Source organism: Artibeus jamaicensis, unplaced genomic scaffold (assembly GCF_021234435.1).
Source record: "Artibeus jamaicensis isolate MK-2021 breed Jamaican fruit bat unplaced genomic scaffold, CSHL_Jam_final contig_444, whole genome shotgun sequence".
NCBI lineage: Eukaryota > Metazoa > Chordata > Mammalia > Chiroptera > Phyllostomidae > Artibeus > Artibeus jamaicensis.
Genome location: NW_026521831.1, coordinates 9,544,764 through 9,566,675, shown reverse-complemented (window position 1 = coordinate 9,566,675; position 21,912 = coordinate 9,544,764). Strand labels below are relative to the sequence as shown.

Genomic DNA, 21,912 nt, shown 5'->3' with positions numbered 1-21,912 from the left:
TGTCTCCTTGCTTCTATGTCAACCTGAGAACAGAAATGCCAATGATGTTTTCCTTTAATTTTTTTGTTTTTGGAGTATGTGAGAAATATGTGTCCTGCCTTGGGGCCTTAGACGCTCTGCCTCCAGACCTTCTTCCCATGGCTCACAGCTGAAGCATCGTTCTGCCTTCAGCTGAGCTGTCTCTCTTTAGAGTCCCTCCCAGGACTCCCAGACCTCCTCCCACCCTGCCCCACCCCATCCCTCTCCATCTCCATCTCCTCAACCAACTCTATTGTCTTCCTAGCATGGACCACTATCTAGAATGACCTTGTTCGTATACTTATTTGCTTGTCTGTGACCCATCTTTACTCCTCTAGAGCGCAAGTTCCATGGAAATAGGAGGCTTCCCAGCACTATTTTTTCTGTGTTGCCAGTGCTTACCACAGTCTCTAGCACACATTAAGACTAGCAATACACATTGTTGAATGAATGAATGAGTGAATGATGCAGCTGGGTCAAAGCCCTGTGCTCCTGCATGTTCCACATCCATTCAATTCTAAGTTTTAACATTTCTGTCCTCTGTCATCCATCTCTAATCCATCCCCACTAACCCCCAGGACTAATGTTCACCCCCTAAGGTAATTCCATTGTTCATAACTGCTCTGTCTGCTCCAGTCCCTACCTGGCCCTGACACCAAGGGTTCCTCCTGAACCTCACCACACGGCTTCCCGATTGATATTCCTTGCCAGCAGTGCCCTCCATGCAAACCAATGGGCTGATTTCCCTCATGGCAGCAGAGAGGGGCAGCCCAGGGGAACACATTGGAATTGGGGGTTGGAGTGAGGATGTGCAGACTGACAGCAAAGCCAAACAATGCTTTGCTTTATTCTGTATTCACATTTAATTTTTGCATCAACTATTATGAAGAGAGGGCTTGAGATGTTGATTACCAAGGATGCTGGGGTATGATTTTGAAGTTAAGAAAACTGATGATTGTTCTTTTTCCTACATAGATTGTGAAACCTCGTCCCTTCATGCTCTCCTCCCTCCTGACCTCTGCTTGGGAAATGCCAGCTTCTCTTCATGGGCTTGTTTAAAGCCCACCTTCCTGTTTTCCCCCTTCACCAGCAGAGCTAACAGTTCGTTTCCTAAGCCCTGTAGCACTGCATCCATAGCTCTGATGGGTCACAACCTTGTATTTGTCCAGATCCCCCAGCAGATTGGGTGGGGAACCCCCAAGGGCAATGCATCTTAATCAGCTGGGGCTGCCTCATCAAGATACCATATAGACACTGACACTTACCCAACAGTGATTTCCTCCCAGTTCCAAGGGCTGCAAGTCCAAGGTCAGGGTGCCAGCATAGCTGGGATTGGTTTATAGGGTCTACTTTCTCCTCTCTGTGTCCCCACATGGTGGAGAGGTAGCAGGCTCCCTGGTGTCTGTCTCTTCTCTTGAGGACACTAGTCCCATCAGACCAGGGTCTCGACCATGTGAGCACTTGTAAACATAATTACTTCCCAAAGCCCCATCTCCGGTGTACAAATTGTGGGGGTGCACAGACATTCAGTCCATAATACTCAATAAACCTCTAAAAAAAGAGATTTAATTTATTTTTAGAGAGGGGAAGGGAGGGAGAAAGAGAAGGAGAGAAACATTGATGTGTGAGAGATACATTAATCAGTTGCCTCTCTTGTATCCCCAACTGGGAACCTGGCCCACAGCCCAGGCATGTGCCCCAACTAGGAATCGAACTGGCGACCTTTCAGTTTGCAGGCCGGCACTCAGTCTGCTGAGCCACTCCAGCCAGGGCACACAGTAAACCTTTTAAAATAAAGAACCTTTAACTTCCCTCTGACCAAGGGCAGATCTGACCACAGGGTCTAAAACAGGGATACCCGACAGGTGGCTACAGTTCACAGGACCCAAATTTCAAAGTCAGAAGCACAGAGAAAGTCCAGCAATGCACTCCAATATTCATGTAAGCTGATCCAGTCACCCACTGTCCTCGCTGCAGACTGAGAAAGTCAAGCCTCGGAGAAGTTCAAGGGACTCAGCCAATGTGTTATTCATCGGATCTATGCCTAGAATCAAACACCGCTTACAAAATCATGTTTGTCCACTTAGAAAGCATATATTGATTGATTGATTGATTGATTGATCGCCTTCTGTGTGCCAGGGATTGTGCTGCCCTCCAGGACTCGCCCCCAGGGCTGGTGGTGGGGACAGACCTCTCACCCGCCGCTGCAGCGCGGTGTGATCTGGGCCTCGAGACAGCTCAGGGGAGGAGCCTGGAACCAGGTGGGTGGAGGTCAGGTGAGGGTTGGAAGAGGTGCCTTGGAGAGTGGACAGCTGGGTGGGGTCTGTAAGGATGAGGAGGACTTAGGCCTTCAAAGCTCCAGAGGAAGATGGTCCAGGCAGAGGACACGAGCCAGGAACCAGGGAGAAAGGGGCCCCGCTGGGAGCTGCAAATTCAGTGTAGGTGTCAAGTGCTGTTCCCAGCTCCGGGTTACAGCAAAGTAGAAAACAGCATCCCTGCCCTGGTGTAATTTACAGTCAAAGACACATGACAAGTGAAATAAATAATGCCTTGAAGCATTATGGTCCACTTCCCCTCTTGTGTGTGGAGAGCTGGGGTACCTAAGATGACAGTTTGAATATGTTTCTGAGTCTCCTCCCCGCTGTGTTTCCGGAGTAAGTCCCAAACCCCAGGGACCTTACTTAGTCTCTGCCTCTCCCAGTGAAAACCAGAAAAGCTGAGCAACCCCCTGGGGGCTGTGGTCTCCACTGTTACTGCTGCAGGGGTTCGCGCCTGTGTTGCCCCATGGGAGCCTGGGGCAGAGCTGGTCCAAGGAAGAACTGCACTTCCAGGGCAGGGTGGTGGGCTGTGGTCAGGGAGGGTGGGAGGGGAAGAAAAGGCCTCTTCTCCACAGGACGGCCCTCAGCAGGGGATGCTACAGGCCACAAGTGGACCTCAGCTCCCAGAGCCTCCTGTTCTGCGAAGACAGACAGACAGACAGACACACACAGGCACACACCAGGGACAGGGGCCTCCAACCTATAAAGCCACATGAGTGCCAGGAGCCAGTATCACTCCTCGCCTGAGCCAAGGTCAAGGAGTCCCTGAGGACTGGGCAGTGTCTCTCTCCCAGGCTCTGCAGGAAGTCTGGCCTGGTTAGGAAACTAGGAGCCACCGGCAGTAGCTTTATGACGTGCACTGGTGGCTGTGGTGGCCACAGGGTTAATGACTCAGCCCCTGCAGCCACGTCTGGTGCCGTGAGAGGGATCACGCAGGTCAGCTCTCCAGGACAGGTGGGGAGAAGGGGACACTGAGGGGGAGGCCCACGCCCTCCGTGGAGCCTGGCCGTCTCCTCCATGCTGTCCTTATCAGAATCCCAGGAAATGTACTCGATGAGGGTGGGGATGGCCCTGTCCTCCAGGGTCACTTACTGTGAGCTGTCACAGTATGCAGGTGACACATCATACATACGCAGGTGTAAGTGCACCTGTTACTCTGGCATCTCTAAGCACGTGTCTTCTTACCCTCCTACCCTTTGCCCTCAAGAACAGTGGGAGGAAGGTGTGGCCAGAGGACTTTACCACATGAAGGGCTGTTGCTTTTCAGAGGGTTGCACGTCTGTAAAGTCAGCTTGGCAAATTTCCAGTCCACTTACCCATTCCCAGAAGACAGGCCTTTCCTTGAACCGGGAAATAATGCCAAAAGTTCCAGCAACTGGGCAAAGGCCCGTAGCCCGCCCAGGCCATTCACATTTGCATGTCTTGTGCAGGAGATGGTAGGTACAGAAGGCAAAGGCACCCAGGCCCTGTCATAAGAGACCATCGAGAGTACAGACCCCTGTTCCATCCCTGGCAGAGTCCCTGAACGATGTAGCCTGGAACAAATGTCCCTGGGTCCTGGCTCTCCTGCCCTAGCCGGGCTGATTTCCTGGGACCCGGCCTTCCTGCAGCCTTCTTCTGCTTGGAAGCCACAATGGCTTTTGGCTGCCCATCAGTCAGCCTTGCAACTCGGGTGCCCTGTCCTCTGACCGCCTACCCACAGAAATTGACTGTGTCTCCCGAATCAAACGCTGGACTCCAGCAGGCCAGTATCTACACTCCTCTTCTCCTCAACCATGCCTGACTCTAGCAGTCTGGAGCCCCCTGCTCCCTTCAAACCTCACCTTTCCTTCAAGGACTCCTCCTGGAAGCCTTTCCTGAGGACTTCAGCCCACGTGGATTTCATTTATTACCCATGTGACTAATTTAACAGTTGGTCTCCTAGGGACACATTCTTGACTATTCACTGGCCCGTGAATCTGGTCTTCTCAGTTACAGAGAATTCAGGACAGAAACTACCCTTCTGCTTATTCGTATCCCCCACCATGGTGCTTAGGATAGTACCAAACTCACAGAGATGTTCAATAAACTCTTGTTAACCACTTCATTTCCCCAGGGAGTTGAAATGCTTTGGTTTCTGTTAGTTTTGCTGTGGGCTGCTGGTTTCTGGTCTCAAACAGGAAGTGGTGCTAGGTGGAGAAGTCACAGGAAGGCTTTTCTCATGACTTACCTTTCATTCCTTCCAACGACGACCATGCCCCTTTGAGAAACGTCAAGCCTACGTGTGCACAGAAGAGTGAGAGCAGCCACTGAGCGCTGCAGGGTGCCTGTGCAGATGTCATTCAGGACCATCTGCTGCAACCGTATAGCAGGGACCCCAGGCTTCCTGGCCCCAGACTGGGGACCACTGGAGTATGCACTCTGCACAGTGCTTGCAAGTATCTGATTCAAACATCTTCTTTCTGCTGCTCTCACACCTCACTGGCACATAAGATATTTGTGAAACAAAGGGATAGATACAACAGGAAAGGGGTTAGGAGGAATTCATATACCGTTAATATTAACAATATATCACCAGGCACTAACTGCTAGGTACTTTTGGTCACTTTACCCATTGTGCGTGGTTTAGCCCTTACAGAAGCTACGAAGTATCATTATCCCCATGGGGACACTGTGAGCAGGGGTCGCTGTGGACATGGAGGAAAGGCCGAGCTTTCCATCTGGGTAGGTGAGACACAGAGCAGCAGGAAGACATGCACAGAGTGTGGCCTGTCCATGCAGTGCCTGTCATCAGTCACACAAAGGGATGAATTACCGACCCGCGCTGCACCACGGCTCAGCCTCAAACGTTGCACCAAATGCAAGAAGTCAGACACAAAAGGCCATGTGTTGTGTGGTGCCATTTATACAAAGCAGAAGAGGCAAATCCGCAGCGAAAAGGCAGATTAGTGGTTGCCAGGAGCTGCGAGGAGGGGGCAATGGGGAATGACTGTTTAGTGGGTAGGCTTTCCGTTTTGAGTGCTGGAAAGTTCTGGAACTGGATAGTGCTGGTGGTCACACAACATGGCGCATATACTTAACGCCGTTGACTTGTATGCTTTAAAATGGGTACATTTTATGTTATGTGTCTTTTACCACAATTTTTTTAAAAACAAGGAAAAAAACTAAAATAGCAGCAGCAGCCCACATGGAAACAGGATCTGAAGGGCAGGGGACTATTCGGCAAGAGCAGCAGGGGCCGCAGATACGCAGGGCAGAGCTTTGGACCCTCACAGGCCTGGGGGGAGGGGTCAGGCTGTGACCTCACCAGACTGGGTTAGCCTCTGGCGTGCGTGGGCATCAGGGTAAAGAATGTGCAATTTTTCAAAAAGGATCCGCCCAAGTTGTAAGGAAGCCCACTCACTTTGAGCCTCGGGCGCAGGAGGTGTGCCACGCCTGTCCCCTCTCCCTGTCACATGGAACTTGGCCGTCTCCTCCCTTTCTGGGGTGGCACCCCCGAAGGTGGCCCTGATACACAGCTCACTCAGCAGCAGCAGAACAGGTGCCCTTCCTCAGGGGTCCTGCCTTGTAGAACTGCTTTCCACAGTACCGCAAAACACAGTGATTATTGCTAAGACATTAATCCGCCCCTGCCTGAGGAGTCGCCAAGAGACAGACGCATTAGGAAATCCCACTCCCTGGGCAGCATGGGGAGGAGGAGGGCTTGTTCTCGGGGTCCTCAGAGGCACCGCTCTACTTTTGGCCCCCACTTGTGACCTCACCCCTGGCCCCACAAGACATGCAGGAGGCCCTTAAGGGTGTGTCCCAGCTACATCTTTGCGTGTGAAGGAAAGTGACTAGTATTAGATGCACTCTATGTTCTCTCTTTTGCAAGGGAGTGTTTTTCTCTTAGTGGAGTCAAGCCTCTTTTAAAAAATACACACAGTTCAATCCGTTTCTTTTGTGGGTTTCAAAAGAGACATTTAGTTCAAAAATGTGGCAACAGCTGGAGAACAAAGGCGAGGAAGAAAAACTTGCAATTATTTCTAGTGTGGGATGGGAGGCGAAAAAGAAGACTATGCAAATCAAGGCGGGGGGTGGGGGTGGGGACTGGTGCCCCAGATTTCCCTCAGATGCTGGGGCCCGCTCCTTACTCTGTCTCTTCAGTGGTACGCTCCATTGGTCCAGCCCAGCCTCCTCCCCCGATTCTGATCTGCCCCCCTCTTATCTTTATAACCTAGAACTATCCCTACTGCTCCCCATCTCAATCCACACCTCACATCTCCAACATCTGCCTACACAAGGGAGCTGATACCTGCTTCCTGAGGCGAGATCTTGTTGACCCAAGACTCTAACTGGAGTCGATCTACCTACAGGTGCTAGAGCCCCTTCCGTCCAAGCCCCCATCACAAGAATCTCACCTGTGGCTTCTAGAATAATGGCATGACTCAGAGGTTCTAGGACACGGATTTCAGGTGCTATTAGGGGCTTGTGGTGAGCATATTTTGTGATAGGAGGGTGTATTTTTTGAGTCTTCATCACACCCACAAGTTGCATTGCACGAGTGGCCAACTGAACCTGTGGAGAGATGCATTGTTGAAAATCGGGGCACGAGACCCTCTTACCATTCCTCCCGGGCCACCGAGTCGATGATGGAGCAGTTCGGACTGTGGTACAGGCTCTGGGCTTTCTCAGAAAGGCCTGTGGACTGGTCACAGCACAGAGGCTTGGCTGCCTCTGGAAAGCTCTGGTCCCTACCTACTCCTGAGGTGAGCACCCTCCCCTGGCTTTCGCCTCTGAATTGCTCAACCACCGAGACTGCAGCTTGTGCCTTCCACCTGAGGCTGGCTCTAATGACAGCTCGGCTCACCTGTATGAACTTTTTCCTCATTCATTCTTTCCAGGGAGAACAGTTGGCCCACTTGGAGTGGGTGGGTCAGTGATGGGCAGCAAGCAATTTTACTGAGCACACACTGGGGATATTGGCTAAATTTCCGGACTGGCGCAGAGCGTGCGAACCATGAAACGCTCTCCCAGATTAACTCATACACTTTCTAGTTACTGTGTCAGCTTAAAAAAGAGCCTCAAGTTTGTAGAGGCAGGGGAGGGAGTTGGGGAGAACTGGGGAGTGGCTGCTAATGGGTATAGAGCTGTCTTTCTGCAGTGATGAAAGTCTTCTACAGCTTATTGTGGTGACAGTCGCACAACTTTGGGAATATACTAAAAATAATTAACAGGTGAATTGCATAAGCTAGGCCGGAGGATGGACATAGCTGCCTCACCACTATCATCACCCGTCTCTCTCTACTTAGCATTCAAGGACCAGTTCGGAGGGACCCCCTCCAAATATTCTTAATTACACACTTGGTTCTTCTGTCTCTTACTATGTCAGTTGTATGCAGTGGTTGGTATGCTAGTGCATGTTTAACAACCAGCTCTCCAGGAAAAAGTCCCAGTCTGTAGCATCTTCTGATTTCTGTGATGTAAATGCTCCCACCATGGCCAATGTCAAACTACAAATTTGATGGCTGAACGAGGGGCTGGGAAGCGCCCCGCACAGCAGGGCACCATCACGTAGCATCTCAAGATCACTGCGCAGACGGAACATCATAATGTGGTTAGGAAGTGATGGGTTCTGAGTGTGCATCACCTTTGTCTTTAATGTGATTTATTTTATTGTAAGTTTATGTACTTTAATTGTTAATAATGGCCATCTTTAACCACTAGCTCACAGACTCCCTGAAAATATGACAGTCAGCTCTTATAAACTTGTCTGAGCCAGCTCCAGCACCCCGCCCCGCCATCTCATCCTGACCGTGCCTGCCCTCTTGCTGAAGATACATCATTTCTTAGAAGGCAGCCTGGACACGCTCAAGGACAGGGACAACGCCATCCTGTTGATTGCTGACTCACCCGTGCGGTCCAGCGGCCAGTCTGTGCTAGGTATGCTCCGCACTGGCCTATTGGCTGAAAGCAAGGGGCCACCGTTGTAACCAGGGCAGCAGTGACAGAGCCCTGGGCAAGCGATAGGCCCCCCAAAACACCAGCTTCCTCAACAGTGGAGAATCACGGAGTAAGAGGAAATCCAATGCAAATAAGTCTTCAGCTTCTTCGCCTTTAGAAGTTAAGTAAAAGTCAAAGATGCCTGTTCTGCCCTGGGCACAGGGCTAGCTCTCTTTGCATCGGGGGTCATGTGAGAGGAGGAGGAGAGATGAAGCAGGGGGTCGGTTTAGAAGAGTCAGAGCAGAGACTGGGCTGCCTTCCCACCTGCCGTGCAGGAAACCGAATGAAGAAAGGAGGTGATGTACTCCGTGTGAGGACAGTGTTCCCAGAGTCATTTTTAACACCCGCCCTTTGCTGATAAGCATAAGAATCTCCTTCTTTTCCAGAGATTCTGATCATCCTTCTGTGAAGGTATAACCCTTGCTTCAGAGTGGGTATCATACACATTCAGAAGCTCTGGGTCTCCCCACCGGCCCGAGGGGTCTGCCACTGCATTTATGAACGCGTAGTTTTGGGGTCTGTCGACCTGGTTTGGCAATGGCCTCCCCCTGCCCTCACCTCCCAGGCGGAGGGTCAGGATGTGAAAGACTGAGCCTCTGGATCAGCAAGATCCAGAAGCCACTGACTTGCCTGTGACTTGGCTTCTGCACCTGCCACTGAATTGCTGTGTCGCCTTCGGCTCGTGGCCACCCCTCTCCGGGTCTCAGGTTCCCCACCTTTAACTCCCTCACCTTTCACAGAAAATGCAATGGTTTTGAAGTTTCCTCTCAGCTCTAACAACCCGTGAGCCCGAGTCATTTCTCTCCCTGACCTAGATTTTAATGATAAAGTACTTAAAATATTACAAAATTTGAAAGTGATCAGTTATCTCCTCCGCTTGGAAATGTCATCGCTGGCAGTGCCTCGGTGGGTGTTGGGGCTATTTTGGTGCCTGAGTGTTGAGAAGAGGAGGACGGGCGGGTGGAGAGATTACCAAGTCAGTAACCTCCTCACGACTTCTGAGGCCCATCGGCTCTTGTCTCGAGTGCTTAATCCAAACAGCTGTGAGTGGCGGCGGTGTGTTGGAATAGTGATAAAAAACCACCACTTTCTTCTACCGAGTGCCGACTGGGGCCTTGGACTTGGCATGGTCTCCGTTGGATTTTCAGAACAAGCTCTCCAGGTGTGCGGGATGTGCCCCATTCCCTAAGTGAGCGATGAAGGAACTTGCCCGGGCTTCCGGAGCTCGATGCAGCCGGAATTCAAACTCAAACCTGCCGCCAGCCCCCGTCTTCTCCGTGGTTAGAAAGTGATGTCCACAGACCGGCAGCGCTGGCTCCGGGGCCCTCCCCGGGGCCGACTGGATCAGGAACTCTGGGGACAGGGCCCAGAGAGCCCTGGGTGGGATTCTGAGGCGAGGTCGCATTTGAGAACCCCTGTGTGACCTCGGGCTGCCTCTCGCCAGCATTCCTGATGCTGTCACCACGGTAAGACATTTCCACCAGCACATTGGGAACCACACTCTGGCTAGAGGGTGATCACCTTTTAACACTGAGGAATGTTCGAATACCACATGAATCACAAAGCTGGCTTATCGAAGCACTGTTGAGTCAAGTCGAAATAACCACCAGAGATTGCTGTTGGAATTTGACTTTCCGATTCCAATAAAGGGATCGGTGCTTGAGACTTCTGGGTGGCTTTCTTACTTTTTCAAGCTCTCTGGGAGAGGATGGAGGGATTCCAGGAGGAGGTGTTGGGGCAAACTGAAATTTCCCTTTGTCTCATATCTAGGAAAGAACTTATCTCATTTTAAGATGAGCAGATCATAACATGTAGAATTTTGCATGTTGAGTCCTACCCGCAATCAATGCTCATATCTGCTGCCCTCTCTCTGGGACTGGGACAGGAGCCGAAAGGCAGCTGCGTTTGGGTGTGGGAGGCAGGTATGACTTGTGGAGGAGCAGGGGCACCCATTGTTGGAGCGGGGAGGGTCGGTGGACCTCAGTTACAGCTTGGTGGGCGCAGGGGAGGCTCACAGGCACGTGTGCAGAGAGCCCGGTGGTGGGCGTGGAGAACTGGGCACAGGCTGGGAGACTGGTGCGTCTGCTCCTGGAGAAAAGAGGCTGCTGCGGCTCCCCAGTTTTTGATCTTGAAGGTGCACAGATACCACCATGTTTCCCTTCAGCTGACGGAAGAACAAGCAAACATCAGGGGCCCACTCCTGCAGGCTGCCTGGGTGGGCTGCTGCCAGACCCCGAGGCTTCATGCACCTGCTCCACGCTGTCCCCAGTGCAGATGAAGTTGCTGGAGAGTATTCACACCACGCAGGCTGGCTTCACTTCAGATTCCTGGCCTCTGACTGCAGATGGGCTATCCACACTGCCTCGCAAGCCCACCCTCTTCTCCTTTTAGCTTGCTTTGCTCCAACACAAGGATTGTGCCTCCCCCCCCTCCTCCTCCCTGCTCCCCATCCCAGCCCTGCTGCTGCCTGAGCCGCATGCTCGGTGGGTAAAATAGAAGCCAGCAGATGGGAACTCCCTCCTCCTGCCACCACCAAATGTACACACCTTCCTACACCTACTTCTGCAACAGGCCTCTCTTTCTTCTCTTACACTGGAGTGAGTGTCTCTACTCCTTTCAGAGGTGAATCCTTCATCCTGTGGTCTGGATCCTATTCCTTCTTGCCTGTCCCAAAATATCACATCTACTGCTTGTCTAGTCTAGTCCATCTCTCTCTCTCTCTCTCTCATCAGCAAATTTTTACTCTGTCCTGGATCATTGTCACCAACCTATAGACCTGCTGCTCTCATGTTACACATATGTGTGCATATATACACACACGAACAATGAGAGATTTAAAGCTTCCGTATATGGATTTGTACCTGTGTGTAAGTGTACATGCATGCTACATATATATTAAAAAACCTATATTATGAGTTTTATACAGCAGTACCACCCTTGGCCCGGCCTCCCACCTCCAGCTCCCACCTCCTTTTGGCTTTCTCCTCCCCCTCCCCTCCCATTCTTTCCTCTACTTACTCCAGTCTAGCTCCTCCGCCCCTCCCCACCGCCACTCTACGGAGTAGTTGTTCTCAACCCAGAGCACTCTTGTCCCCCAGGAGACACTTGGCATGGTCTGGGCGCATGTGGGGTGGTCACAACCCGGGGGAGGAGTGCTGTGGTGCACAGCAGGCGGAGGCCAGGGGGGCAGCTGACCAGGAGCTCGGACCAGACGGAGAGTCACCCCCCTCCAGTGTCCAATGCCAGGAGCGCAGCAGCTGCGGGAGGCCGATGCAGACTGCTCCGTCCTGGTTCCCAGGAACCTCCACGGTGCCACGTCTGAAGAACCGTCTTCAGTGCTCCTCACACCCAGCCGTTCTCTCTGGGATTCTGGACACTTCTCCGTCTTGGTTTCCCGTCCACCTTTGGGCCATTCCTTTGCACCTTCCCCCTCTGGCCGACTCAGTCCTGGGCTTTCTCCTCAAGTCCCTCCCTCCTCTCTGCCTAAGGGTGCACCCAGGGGCTTCCTGTCATTTCCAGGAGCCAGACTATCTGGTTTGAGTCCTAGCTCTCAGCTTCACAGCTGTGTGTCCATGGCAACAATTTCTTCTCTGTTACTTGGCAGCCTCAGTTTGTTCTTCAGTGAAATGGGGGGGTAACAATAATTGTACTTACTGTAAATCCGAGAGGAAATCCAAGTATATCGCATGGCAGAGAGTTTCATTCATCTTAGATGCTATTGTTGTCAATGAGTACTGTATGACAAAGAAATAGCATATCGTTACTGTTCACCAGAGCTCAAGAATGGGTTCTGAGGACTCGCTAGACCACATCAAGATAGGGGTTCGGTCTAAGTTAAGCACACACACATATGCACATACTGCCTGAGCGTGAGCCATGTGCCGGACACCAAGGCCGAGGATTTGGGAGGCGCGAGGCGGGAGTGCTGCCCCAGAAAGATTACCCGCAGTGGACACACAGGGGACAAACACAGAGGAATGGGCGGTGCCGCAAACCAGGCCCTGTTCTCGGCTGTACAACTGGGTCGGGAACAGACAGACACCAGGCTCTGTTCTCCTGCAGCTTTGCTTCTACAACAGATCGATTACTGGAGAGAAACAAATGAAAAGTGGCCCAGCGGACGGTGGTAAGTGCCATGAAAAACTAAAGCAGGCCGGGAGGGGTCAAGGAGCTAGGCAGGGAGGGGGCGGTAGACAAGGGACAGGCCAGCGAGGTGAGTGAGCAAGACCAGGGTCTGACCCTGTCTCTATGTGAAATTCTGCATATATTTTTTGGCCTTAACTCCTATCTTTAAAACTAGGTTCTTGTCTTGGCTCCTGGGTTATTTGGAGCCCTCTTAAATTTTGCGCTGGTGTCAGGCCCGGAAGCGGAGTCCGTGTGAAGCGAGCTGGCAGTCACTAGAGGAGGCCTGTGGGTGCCTGGCCCAGTCTTCAGACTTTACTCTGTGGTCCGTGGAAAGGCCACGGAAGGGTCTTGAGCGAACAGATGATGTCACCAAAGTGCTGTCTGGGACGATTTTTCTGGAAGCCCTGTGGAGAATGTGGGGAAGAGACCTGAGTGCCAGGCCCAGTTGGAAATTGATTGCGGTGGCCCAGGCCCCGGGGCGCCGGGACAGAAGGCTGGGGAAAGGAAGGCTGGCAGGCCCCTGCCTTTCTGGGTCTTGTTGGCCTCTCCGCCGTCCCAGAAGCCAACACTTCCCAAACAGCTGAGCAGCTGCAATGAATGCCAGCCTTTTGCCTCTTTCTGTTTTTCACATGGTCGATTTGTGTAAAACAGGAAGTGCTACCATGACAATGGCGTGATTTTTGAAAACTCTGAAAGCCACGGGTGCCTTGTGCTGAAGCTGAGCTGTGCTCACTGAGTCTCCCACTGGGTGGGCCCCACTCCAAGGGGCCACGATTTCCCTCTACCCTGCCGCAAAATGGATGGGCTGCTCTGTTCCTAAGACTGAGGCCAAGGTTGCTTAGCCTTTTGCGAACTCCTGGTGGCGAAGGGCTACCGCACGGCACTGCAGAAAGGGAGGCTGGCTGAGCGCCTGCCTGGCCCTGAGAAGGCAGGGGGGTTTATGAGGTCACAGGAAGCCCTCCCCTGCCCAGACGTTGGTCCTAGAGAAAGGATTCAATCCATCTTGGTGGCCCCGGGCTGGGAGAATTGGGAGGGAAGGTAATTTCCTGAGACACAGGCGGGCAGGAACGTGCAATGGGTGCCAAGCTGGAGTGGGTGGTGGGGGTGGGGGGAGGAGCAGGGCAGCCACTTCAGCAGGGACTTCTAATCTTCCATTCAGTTGGATCCAAATCTCTGCTTCGGATTCACCCTGGTGGCCTCACTCAGTGGACTCCTCCAGTCGTTTTTCAAAATGACATTTTCTCCTGAGCCCTGAAGACATTCTTTTGGAAGGAAGTCTTTTGAAATCAGAGCCTGGTTTGAAGCTTGACTGTGGCTTCCTATCTGTGGACACTCAGGCAGGTGGCTCGACCTCTCTGAGCCTCAACTCACGGAGTTTGCGTGACGGTGAAATGTGGTTATGAACAGGAAGGACCCAGCGGTGGTCAGATCCCTGCTCTGCCACCTGGTGTCTGTATGGCCACGGGAAGGACACTGAACCAACTTCTTAGGCTTCGTCTTTCTCATCTCTGATGTGGGGATAGTGGTGCCTGCTCCAGAGCATGGCTGTCAGGGTCAAATGAAACTAACCCCTAGCTAGGTAAGCCGTGAACATGGCATATAGAAAAAAACTCAGCAAACAGTTACTAGAATTACTACTATGGCTGGCAATGGCAGCTATTATTAGTATCACTTGGGAATAAAATAAAATAAATATGGGAGCACGTTTGATTTTTAGGACCCAAAGGAAATATTTCAGAACACCCTTTTCTTCTCCTCTGGCTCTTATTGATTCATTCAGTCAACAAGTACTTACTGAGCACCTACTAGGTGCTGCTCACCTTGTTAGGCACAGGAGACATGGCAGGCAACAAAGCGTGCGTCCTAGAGCACCGTGGCTCCAAGTCTAGTGGGAAAGTCAGACAACCTGACAATTCTGTGACTTGATTTGGAAGTAAGCTTGACTTGAGACCTGCACGTAAGGGAAGTGACAAAGCCTGTCCCTATGTACCCACCTGGATGCGAAGGGGCTCAGAGGCCTGGCTGTCCCCGAGACCCTGGGGGGGTCTCATCCCTCAGGGGTAAGGTTCAGATTGTGATATTCAACGATTCCCCCTCCCCCTTTTCCCTTAGAGAGGTCAGCCAGAAAGGAGACCAGAGGTGCAAATGCACTTGGCAGAAAGAGAAAGCCATATGACCCTGTGAAGGGGAGACCCAGCTGGAGACCCAGCCTGGAGACCGCTGGACACCACAGTCTAAGTCCTTCCTGGCCAACTTTGTGGACCCAGCAGACGGGAACTTGCACTTTTCCTGCCCTACCTTAAACCTTCTTGGGATGACTTCGCCATGAGCAAAAAGATGCCGGAGGGTGCTGGCTGATGGCTGGTGGCCGCTGGCCGGTGGTTCCACCTTGAGGTTTCAGGCAGGGCCAGGATTCTCCAGCCCATTGGAGCTGAAACGAGATGCGGACTTTGATCTCTCACTAACAATTTGAGGAAAACTGATTCCAACCAGACGCCAAACCAGCCTTTGAAGACGACTCTCCCAGCCCCACTATTGTTGCAGGCGAGGAAATCAGAACATTTCTCATCTAATTCGGGTTGAAATACCTCTTTGGATTCTTATTTCTATCACCCACCGAGTTCCTTCAATTGCCTTTCCTTTTCTTAACTCTTTAACAGCTATAATTACCTGGCATACAATAGTTACCTGGGTTTCATTTTTAATTGTGTATTTTTAAGGAGGCCTCCTTTTAGTTAAGCAATTTCGAACAATAGCTTGATTATAATTCTAAATGCCTTTGACACAAGTGATTTCTTCTTTCCCAAAACATGCTCTGATGCTTTCTGAATATTGTAATCTGTCTCCCTTAGCAGTTTTGCTTGGATCTCACCCACTAAGGAAACCAACTGTAAATACTTGGCGTTCCTGCTACCTCTGGTCATCCACGCTGGTTACCCTTCATTTCAGTGTTAGGCCTCAGGGAACCTGGACGGGAAAGACCAGGCCTGTTTCCTGCCTGAGGCTCTGCTTCTTTATAAACAGCCATTCCCTGAGGGTGTGCAGGTCAGAGTGTCGTCACTGGTGGGATTCCTAATGAAGTTGTTTTTTAAGACTTTATTTGTTTATTTTTAGGGAGAGGGGAAGGGAGGAAGAAAAAGAGGAGAGTAACATCAGTGTGTGGTTGCCTCTCATGCGCCCTCTACTGGGACCTGGCCAACAACCCAGGCATGTGCCCTGACTGGGAATTGAACTGGCAACCCTTTGGTTCTCAGGCCAGCACTCAATCCACTCAGCCACACCAGCCAGGGCTCTAATAAAGTTTTTTTCCCCATGGTAAAATACTCATAACATGAAAATTAACCATTTCGTCATTTTTAAGTGTATGATTCAGTGGTATTAACTACATTCATAATGTGATACGACCCTCCCCTCTGTCCACCTACAGAGCTTCTTTATTATCCTGAACATAGGTTTGTGCACATTGAACAGTAATTTCCTATTCTCCCCCCTCCAGATCCTGGTAACTCTACTCTGCTTTCTGGCTCTATGAGTTTGCCTACCCCGGCCACCTTATATAACTAGAATCAGGTAATGTCTGTCCTTTTGTGACTTGCTCCTTTCATTCAGCACAATGTCTTTAAGGCTCATCCATATCATAGCCTGCATCAGAATTTCAGCCCCTTTTACTGCTAAACAACATTCTGCTGTAGGTGTGTACAGTCTGTTTGTCCAGTCACCTGCTGATGGACGACGCCTGGGTTGTTTCCATCCTTGGTGATTTCCTAATAGAATTTACCATGACCGTTGGGGCCTGGCCCCTCTGTGGCCCAGGACCAGTTTAGCAGCCACCCTTTTACTTCATTTCGTCCTTTGGAAACAGGACGTCATGCAGAGCAGCCTTGACACCAGGGTTCTGTGGGTGAGCGGGGGCCAGACAGGGTGAGGGATGGGCAGCTGTGGTCACTGCGGACCCCGGCAGACAGAGTGATGCCCGAGGGTCCCCCTGGTCAGAGGCTGGGCACCCCTGGTGGGTGTGGTTGCACAGCATAAGGTTTCTGAGGCCCTAACAAAAGAGAGCTGTCCTTTCTCCATTCCACTAAACCTCGCTTGTAAATTTTTATTTTTCAATCACAGTTGACATGCAGTGTTACATTGTATTAGTTTCAGGTGCACAGCAGAATGGTTAGACTTCACACTTTACCACGTGTTCCCCCTGCTAGTTCAAGTGCCCACCTGGCACCACACATAGTTATTACAATATTATTGACTATTTTCCCTAGGCTGTGTTTGCATCCCTGTAGCTATTTTGTAACCACCAATTGGTACTTCTGAATCTCTTCACCTTCTGACCCAGTCCCTCCAACACCCCTCTCCTCTGGCAACCATCAGTCTGTTCTCGCATCTGTGAGTCTGTTTTGTGTGTTCTAACCCATTTATTTAGTCACTCACTCACTCCTTCCAATATTATTAAACCTGTGGTGGGAAGCAGCACAGTCCCTGCCCACCCTGAGCTTCCAGCCACTAGAGGCGGAGAAGCGAACCTACACAGACCGTGCCTGGGGCTGAGGGGCTTTAGGAGGAAGAGCATGGGGTGCTGTGGGAACACACAGGGGACATCTCACCTGTACTTGGGAGCCAGGAAAGAAAGTCACACCTGTGCTAAGTCATATGGGAAAGGAAAAAGTTAGCCAGCGGGAGGCAGAAGGCAGAAGGCAGAAAAAGTGAACCAGGCCTAGGCTGGAACATGCAAGGGGCTGGAGCTGACATGGAGGTCCTATGGTGGGCTCAGGTGTGTGACTTGTGCTTTGAGGTGGGGGTGACAAGATTCAGAAGAGGCAGGAAAGGTAAAGCCACAGGCTCCGGCAGGGTGCACTGGTGAATGATTTCCTGTGGCATTTGGGCTTCCCCCAGAGCAGAAGAGGAGTCCCAGTAACTGTGAGGCAGGCGACAGATCAGGAGAAAGCAGACCCTGTCCTTCACTCGAAGGAGGCACCCAGCTGAAATCCTAAGATCCCGCATCTGCTGGGCGCTTCCTGGGTGTCAGGTGCTGCTCAAATACTTCACGCCCATCGTCTCTATTAGTCCTCACAACGTCTGACCAAGGCGAAGACAAGGAAACTGAGGCCTGGAGAGGCACTCAGTGCCCGGGCTGCATGCCCAGGTCAATGACATCAGGAATTCCGGGGCGGTACCCCTGGTGTCGGCATCTTTCCAAGCTCCCGGAGCGATGTCAGCCCAGCCCTGGCATTACACTGCCCTGTTTCCAGGGAAGGCAGGCTAACTCTTGCAGAAAGGAGGGGGCACAAGCTTGCAGGGTCCACCCCGCTGCCAGAGGCTCTGTGGCTTTAAGAACTGGGGCTGGCTGCCTGCCAAGGAGGCTGCCCGCCATCGTCTGCCAGCCTGTAGGCCACGTGGTTGCTGGGACTGGCCTGGGCTTGCAGCCCAGAGCTCTGCAGAGCAAGAAAAGGGACCTTTACGCCTTTTTGAGGGAAGCACATTCTGCAAAGCTGTGGAAACAAAGAGAGGAACTGTTTGTAGCCCTGGTGCAGACGTCCCAAACAGAGAGTAAGTCAGGAGGGCAGGGACGCAGCACAGACCTGCCCCTCCAGCTCCCACCGGCCACATGCCCACACCCCTCCCACCTGAGGAACCAAATGCCAGCAAATAGCTCACCCTCCCGGGGGTGGGGCACAGCCCATGAGCAAGCAGGAATTTTCCTGAAGTTCTCCAAGGGGCAGGGATCTCTGTTTCCTTGAGAAAAAGTCAGGGCTCAGCTCACGACAGGTAGCACATGGTGACGGGCAGCACCTCGGGTGTGGGTTCTCTTTCTCCTCTTGGTCCCCCCTCCTGCGTGGGCCTCGTGGTCCCTGTCATTGCCTCCGAGAACCCCCAAGGTCATGTGAAGGCCAAGAAAGTGAAACTGAAACCTGTCAGGTATCTGTCAGCCTTTGGGACAGGAGCTTGCTGGGGATGAGATGATGAAGCTAACAACCAAAATAGGAGGTGGCAGTAGGGTGAAGGGACTCTGGGCTGCCACAGCCACAGGGCCAAACTGGCCTGTCCGCGTTGCCTGGGCTTCCAGAAGACACAGGCAGGGACCTTGGAGAGGAGCAGAGGTAGGGCAGCGCCAGGCCCTCGCCTCCACCCGGGGGCCGACCTCTATCAATGTTCTTGCCTCGTCCAGACTGCAGGGCTGCTTGTCTCAGTCTGTGCCTGGGGTACCAGGACCGCCGCGGTACGAGCAACCGCAGCAGCATGTGTCTGACCTGGGCACCGCCAGACTCTGAAGGCACGACCACGTGACCTCTGGGTGTCTCCTCGCTGGCACTCTCTGAGCCTCCCTGAACCCCCTTCATCCCAGACAATGAGCGCTAATGGCGGTCCACCTTCATGAGAACACATGCAAAGGTTACGGCGTGGTGGGGGAGGTGGCAGGCCGAGGTTACGCTGGCAGGAAGGAGAATGCTGGCGCTGACGGTGCGCAGAGGAGGGAGCTCCTTTGTGTCTTCAAGATAACCGGGTGCAAGCTAGAAGGAAGGGGAAGAGGGGTCGGAGAGTACAAAGCGAAGAGAAAGCTGGCTTCTCCGGAGGGGGAGAGCTCAGGGGCGGCAGCAGGAAGAAGAAGGGGGCAGGGTGGGGGGAGCTGGGAGGGAACGGCGCTGCAGCTGCGACCTAATCCTGATGGGACATAACCCCTTAAAGAGTTAAATGTGACTTCCGGCTGCAGGGTTCGATCCCAGGAGATCCACCAGTGGCCCTTGGCATGTTTTATTCGCACATTTCAGCATCCTGGGAAAATGGGGAAGTTTCACACGTGACTCTGAAAGGCAAGTCAGCATCAGGCCCCCGGCATAGCGGGGCAGCTAGAGCCGGAGCTCCTGCTCCCCGAGGTCCCCACTGTCACGGCAGTGCTGTGCCTTCCCCGTCCCACTCCCCAGCCACGGTGCCCGCCTGGCTCCCACCAGCCTTGAAGGTTGCCGCTCCTCCTGCGGTTGATAGTAATGATCTCTGGAGCCTGGGTGTGTTTGTGTGTATGTGCGTGCGTGTGTGCATGCCTGTGCAAACCACAAACACAGGGAGGCTCTCTTCCATTCACCTCCCCCTTTCTCAGTTGAAGGCGACAGATGCGCGAAACCAGGCGTACCCCTCCCCTCCACCGATTTCGGCAGCCTTTCCAGGCGACCTGCCAAATTGCTAGATGGTATTTGCATTGTAAAAATATGGAGTGCATTTTGTTATTTCTGGTTTTAAGGATTTCCCAGCCCTCCTAAAGCAATGTTTAACTTATGCCACGCTTACAGCTTTCAAAGCTTTTCTTAAACATCCATGAGTTCACTGCATCCACCCAGCGGTCCTGCGAGGTTGGTCATGTGGGTCCCCCTTGCAGGGCCCACTGAGGGGAAACTGATCAATAGAGACAACAAATGACTTGCCTTGGTCGTGCAGTGACTCTGAAGACAAGTATCAGGGCAGGGCTCTCTAGAAAACTAAGTTGTGTCCTTTTGGCTCCGCAGAATTGCAAAGTGATGCTTTGATAAACATGGTGACTACAGGTATGATTTCCACCAGAATTCTTGTCTGACTGCTGGTTCGGCCACTCAATAGCTATGAATCTTTAGGAGAAGAATGGAATCTCCCTGGGCCTCCTTCTCTGTAAATGGGGATAACGGCCCTCGCTTAGTGAGTGTTGTGTGGATTAAATACCTGTTAAGCGTTGAGAACGATGCCTGGCACAGAGTAAGTTTCCAATAAACAGCACTATCGGTACAGAAATGATCACTCCCTGTACCTTCGGAAAACACTCAGTATCGGGTAGGGTATGAGCTAAGTGGTAACCAAAAGACCCCAAAATACATTTGCTCAAAAAGGAGAGATGTGTATTTCTCTTTCACCCAATAGCTAAGAGGTAGATGGTCTGGACAGGCAAACAGCTCCGCTCCACAGGGTCACTCAGGAACCCAGCTTCCTGCTGTCTGTTTGTCCAGTCACCTGCTGATGGATGACGCCTGGGTTGTTTCCATCCTTAGTGATTTCCTAATAGAATTTAACATGACCGTTGGGGTCTGGCCCCTCTGTGGCCCAGGACCAGTTTAGCAGCCACCCTTTACTTCATTTCGTCCTTTGGAAACAGGACGTCATGCAGAGCAGCCTTGACACCAGGGCTCTGTGGGCGAGCGGGGGCCAGACGGGGTGAGGCATGGGCAGCTGTGGTCACTGCGGACCCCGGCAGGCAGAGTAATGCCCGAGGGTCCCCCTGGTCAGAGGCTGGGCACCCCTGGTGGGTGTGGTTGCACAGCATAAGGTTTCTGACTCCCTAACAAAAGAGAGCTGTCCTTTCTCCATTCCACTAAACCTCACTTATAAATTTTTATTTTTCAATCACAGTTGATACTCAGTGTTACATTGTATTAGTTTCAGGTGCACAGCAGAATGGTTAGACTTCACACTTTACCATGTGTTCCCCCTGCTAGTTCAAGTACCCACCTGGCACCACACATAGTTATTACAATATTATTGACTATTTTCCCTAGGCTGTGTTTGCATCCCTGTAGCTATTTTGTAACCACCAATTGGTACTTCTGAATCTCTTCACCTTCTGACCAGTCCCTCCGACACCCTCTCCTCTGGCAACCATCAGTCTGTTCTCGCATCTATGAGTCTGTTTCTGTTTTGTGTGTTCTAACCCGTTTATTTAGTCACTCACTCACTCCTTCCAATATTATTAAATCTGCCTCCAACCACTTTCTTTGTTGCAGAAGGAACCTACTCTATATGCAGACGTGACCTTGACCCCTCTGCTAAACACCTGGACTTTCACTGTCAGACCAGGAGCTACTTCATTTGACGCTGGTGGCTGGTTTTCCTCTCTATCCTGCAGGTCACTCTATCCGTCTGTGTGAACCCACCCAGCCGAGCCCCCCATCTGGGGCGTTTCTGCCCTGCTCCTCTCTGGGGTGCTGACTGCTGGCCTGCCATGTCTACTGGCCCGTCACCGTCCTGGGTCCCCAGGGCAGCCTAGGAACCCTTGCCAATGTCCCTAGACACTTTCCTGTCGCATTGCCATCAGCATCTCCTCCCCACTGCCCCTCTTTTCTCAACCCTTCTTTTATTTAAATTCTCACCTGAGAATATGTTTATTGATTTTAGGGAGGAGGAGAGAGAGACATCGTTGTGAGGGAGAAACATCTGTCGGTTTCCTCCTGAATGTGCCCTGACCAGGGATCAAACCCACAACCTAGGTATGTGCCCTGACTGGGAATCGAACCCACAGTCTTTTGGTTTACAGAGCAATGGTCCAACCGACTGAACCAACCGGCTGGGGCTCAATTCTTCTTTTAACCTTTCTTTCATTGTATCTCATTGTCATTAATACAGAATCTATCCATTCCATTGATGAAATTGAGCAAAATTGAGCCCCCCACCCCTGGAAACTTTCTCAGGGTCCGCCCTGGTGACCAGGCAGCATCTCCCCTACTCTTCCTTGCCATCACTTCGTGCCAGGAAAGAG

The 21,912-nt window shown here is 52.0% G+C and overlaps 1 protein-coding gene across 5 annotated transcripts in view; it reads left to right on the top strand.

The window, feature by feature from the left end:
• Positions 1–21,912, top strand: part of DGLUCY (D-glutamate cyclase) — a 94,888-nt gene that overhangs the window by 19,827 nt on the left and 53,149 nt on the right. For 3 of the 5 annotated variants that reach the window (XM_053666098.1, XM_037130288.2, XM_053666099.1), the window contains exons 1-2: positions 17,829–17,969; positions 21,552–21,643. The gene's annotated coding sequence lies outside the window, so the exon portion shown is untranslated. Of the gene's footprint in view, positions 1–17,828; positions 17,970–21,551; positions 21,644–21,912 lie in introns of those variants that run through there. The other 2 variants (XM_053666096.1, XM_053666097.1) reach the window with 2 other exon arrangements.